Genomic DNA, 5164 nt, shown 5'->3' on the forward strand with positions numbered 1-5164 from the left:
GCTGGATGGCATCACTGACTCGATGGACATGAGTCTGTGTGAACTCCGGGAATTGGTGATGGACAGGGAGGCCTGGCGTGCTGTGATTCACGGGGTCACAAAGAGTCGGACATGACTGAGTGACTGAACTGAACTGAAGTGAACTGATGTAAGTCAAAGTTACATATTTTAATTGTAACTTAACATAAGTTACATAAGTTAATTGTAACTTAACTGATTTCCTTTAAGATCAACTGGTTGGAATTCCCTGCAGTCCAAGGGACTCTCAAGAGTCTTCTCCAATACCACAGTTCAAAAGCATCAATTCTTACATATGTTAAACCAAGTTTAATATGTTAAATTATTAATGACATTCATAATTTCATGTAAGGAATAAGATGAGATTTTTATCTGATCATATTGAATATATTAGAGATTAAAATTTAATTTACAACAAAAATGCAGATGTAATAATACACATTGTACATAAACTGATGACTGTATCATCCAGTATCTCATGAACTAAAAGCTTTATTTCAACTACTTAACTTCAATTGTAAAATGGCAATTCATTTGTATTCAAAATTCTCTGATTTACCAGAAGAGATAGCGGGTTCCTAGACCTCTACCAAACAGACAAATATTGAATTTCTCCTAGCCAGAAGCCAGACTGCGCTAATCTTTGTAGTGTCTAACCTGCCACATGAATATACATATTTATAGGTAAAATTAAGTTATGATAGCTTGGCATAGTGCAAGAAGTTTTAAGGCAGTGTTTCTCATGTGAGATAACTGAGGACCCATTTAAAGAAGTAAAACCAAAACCAAATTACAAATTAATGTTTCAGAAGCATCACAATAGTCAAATCAAGCGTTAGTGTAATGTGAGTACTGCTGTTTTGCTTCAGTTTGACTGTAGTACTGGAGTCTTCATCTGTACTATTTAAAGCTAACAGTGATTGGGAACTATGGGTCAAATATTGTTCTACGTGATTTATATTTATGGAGTCCTTTAATTTCACCACAATTCTATAAAGAAATTTGTTTTCAAAAAGAACTTTTAAAGCAAGAGATTTTAATTAAACTATCAATGTTACACAAATGATGGATTAAATTTAAAAACTGCCAATCTTACCACAGAAGTCTCTTAAACACACCTGCAATGCAGGAGCCACAGAAGACAAGGGTTCCCTCCCTGAGTCAGGAAGATCCCCTGGAGGAGGGCATGGCAACACTCTCCAGGATTCTTGCCTTGAGAATCCCACAGACATTGGAGCCTGTAGAGCTACAGGCCATAGGGTCGCAAAGAGTTGGACACGACTGAAGCAACTTAGTATGTTCAGTTCAGTTCAGTCGCTCAATTGTGTCCAACTCTTTGTGACCCCATGAATTGCAGCATGCCAGGCCTCCCTGTCCATCACCAACTCCCGGAGTTTACCCAAACTTACGTCCATAAATGAAATGTTATTGGGGATTAACATCCATATTCCTATATCTACCTAACATATAGGTGGAGAAAATTTCACCTCTACTGTCTTGTCATATCACTGGGACTTCTAGATTAAATGGACAAAAGACAGATTAACAGGAAAAGGGCATACACATTTCATTTGATATTAATATTTTTATTTTTAGTGTGTGTGAAGGTTTTCAGAGAAAAGAAGTTCAAGATACAAAGAAGCAGTTCACTTTGGGGGTTTATATACATTTTAAACAGTGGACTACAAACTGTGGAGAAGTGAAAAGACAAAGGAAAAGGGGTTTGGGCAGTAAGTATGGAAGGTAAATTTATGAGAGAAACTTAATGGAAGATCAAGGGTATTTGATAAGATTTTTCTGCAGACATACCTCAGCAATGCCTCTGTCTCTGGGAGATGGGAAATATATGCCCTGCCCTTAGGCACATAGAGGGAAGAGTACCCTGTCTGTGTAAACTCAGTTGCCTTCAGCTCAAAAGATCCATCTGCCAGCATAGCATATTTTGGGGAGGCAAATCCCAATCCCCTTCACACGGAAATCAGAATCTAACTGTTTGAAATAAAAAGACACTGTGAGAGGTGTGGTTGGATCCAGTAACAGTAATGGAAGTGAAGGGTCATTTGCTGGAAGTCCTTAAAATTGACCACTGAACACTGCCACGTTACAGTCTTTCCTAGGCATGCAGAAATGTACACAGATGGAGTTCCTAAAAGTTGTCTCCTGCTTTTCTGAATATTTTACATACTTGATGCAAGGAGGGAAATAGGTTACTTCATATTGATATCTTAGTATTCAGAAATATACTTATGATGTAAGTAATAAAATAGGAGGAGAAGTCAACTGGGTAGGATAGCATCCAACTGTTTAGAAAATTCAAGTGCCCTCAGATTTCTTCCTGAAGAGAAGTAATAAAGCCCATAACACCTGTCAGCATTTTAGATCCAATCATCTGGAAGAGCAGTCGATGCAAAAAATACACCAACCTACAGGCATTAGTCAGCGCTGGCATCAGGTGCTGCCAAAGTGTTGTTCACGGTACTTGCATTTGCTTCTGGTGACTCACGGGGCGGTAGGCAAGGGAGAGGTCCCAAAACCATTGTAAGGAGTTGCAGACAGTTCCTGCACTGTCATTCATGAGCCAAAAAAATGAATATAGCACAGAATCAGTAAGGGTTTTCACCTACTTCCTTCCGCTCCACTGACTTGTGGATTTGCCCGGTGCTCCCTAGACTGAGCCCACAGCACCCTGGGTCTCCAGGCTGCCCACACGGTGCTCTCCCTGATGGTGGAGCTGAATGCTTCCAACAGCAGTAGTATTTTTTCCAAACCTTGTTTATGCCATTTTAGTTATTATTGTAATTGCTTAATTTAATTAAGTTAAATGCTGTCAACATGGCATAAAAATTTTGATATTAAGCTAGATGTGAGATGACTGTAATAAGTTGGGGAATGTGAGAAAATCTACATTTGTTATGCAGAGACAAATATATTTAAGTTCATATTCTACTTTAAACAAAACTGAAAATAAAGATGTCCTGTGAATACAGGTTAGATAAAAGTTGAAACTGAATCTGTTTGAGACATATATATATATATATATATATATATATATATATATATATCAGATCAGATCAGTTGCTCAGTCGTGTCCGACTCTTTGCGACCCCATGATTCGCAGCACGCTAGGCCTCCCTGTCCATCACCAACTCCCGGAGTTCACTCAGACTCACGTCCATTGAGTCAGCGATACCATCCAGCCATCTCATCCTCTGTTGTCCCCTGCTCCTCCTGCCCCCAATCCCTCCCAGCATCAGTCTTTTCCAATGAGTCAACTTTTCGCATGAGGTGGCCAAAGTACTGGAGTTTCAGCTTCAGCATCAGTCCTTCCAAAAAACACCCAGGACTGATATCCTTTAGAATGGACTGGTTGGATCTCCTTGCAGTCCAAGGGACTCTCAAGAGTCTTCTCCAACACCACAGTTCAAAAGCATCAATTCTTCGGCACTCAGCCTTCTTCACAGTCCAACTCCATATATATACAAATGGATGTGAAAGTTGCTCAGTTGTTTCTGACTCTTTGTGACCCCATGGACTATACAGTCCATGGAATTCTCCAGGCCAGAATACTAGAGTGGGTAGCCATTCCCTTCTCCACTGGATCTTCTCAACTCAGGGATCGAACCCAGGTCTCCTGCATTGCAGTCAGATTCTGTACCAGCTGAGTCACCAGGGAAGCCCAAGAATACTGGAGTGGGTAGCGTATCCCTTCTCCATCAGATCTTCCAGACCCAGGAATTGAACCAGGGTTTCCTGCATTGCAGGGCAGATTCTTTACCAACTGATCTATCAGGGAAGATAGGTATTATACATATATATACATATAGGTATAGGTATATATAGGTATAGTATATTGGAGAAGGAAATGGCAACCCACTCCAGTGTTCTTGCCTGGAGAATCCCAGGGATGGGGAAGCCTGGTGGCTGCTGTCTATGGTATCACACAGAGTCGGACACGACTAAAGCGACTTAGCAGCAGCAGAAGGTATAGTATAGGTATTATAGAGATGGGAATACCAGACCACCTTATCTGCCTCTTGAGAAATTTGTATGCAGGTCAGGAAGCAACAGTTAGAACTGGACATGGAACAACAGACTGGTTCCAAATAGGAAAAGGAGTTCGTCAAGGCTGTATATTCTCACCCTGTTTATTTAACTTATATGCAGAGTACATCATGAGAAATGCTGGACTGGAAGAAACACAAGCTGGAATCAAGATTGCCAGGAGAAATATCAATAACCTCAGATATGCAGATGACACCACCCTTATGGCAGAAAGTGAAGAGGAACTCAAAAGCCTCTTGATGAAGGTGAAAGAGGAGAGTGAAAAAGTTGGCTTAAAGCTCAACATTCAGAAAACGAAGATCATGGCATCCGGTCCCTCCACTTCATGGGAAATAGATGGGGAGACAGTGAAAACAGTGTCAGACTTTATTTTTCTGGGCTCCAAAATCACTACAGATGGTGACTGCAGCCATGAAATTAAAAGGTGCTTACTCCTTGGAAGGAAAGTTATGACCAACCTAGATAGCATATTCAAAAGCAGAGACATTACTTTGCCAACAAAGGTTCGTCTAGTCAAGGCTATGGTTTTTCCTGTGGTCATGTATGGATGTGAGAGTTGGACTGTAAAGAAGGCTGAGAGCCGAAGAATTGATGCTTTTGAACTGTGGTGTTGGAGAAGACTCTTGAGCATCCCTTGGACTGCAAAGAGATCCAACCAGTCCATTCTGAAGGAGCTCAGCCCTGGGATTTCTTTGGAAGGAATGATGCTAAAGCTGAAACTCCAGTACTTTGGCCACCTCATGGGAAGAGTTGACTCATTGGAAAAGACTCTGATGCTGGGAGGGATTGGGGGCAGGAGGAGAAGGGGGCGACAGAGAATGAGATGGCTGGATGGCATTGCTGATTCGATGGACGTGAGTCTGAGTGAACTCTGGGAGTTGGTGATGGACAGGGAAGCCTGACGTGCTGCGATTCATGGGTTCACAAAGAGTCAGACAGGACTGAGTGACTGATCTGATCTGATCTGATACATATATGTAGGTATTTTAACAAAGAAGCATTATGCCTTTTAAGTTAAATATGTGTGGATATGCTTTCCAACATTATTATTTTATGTTAGTCATTTCAAGTTTTTATTTTGTCT

This window comes from Bos taurus, chromosome 7, assembly GCF_002263795.3.
Source record: "Bos taurus isolate L1 Dominette 01449 registration number 42190680 breed Hereford chromosome 7, ARS-UCD2.0, whole genome shotgun sequence".
Lineage (NCBI taxonomy): Eukaryota > Metazoa > Chordata > Mammalia > Artiodactyla > Bovidae > Bos > Bos taurus.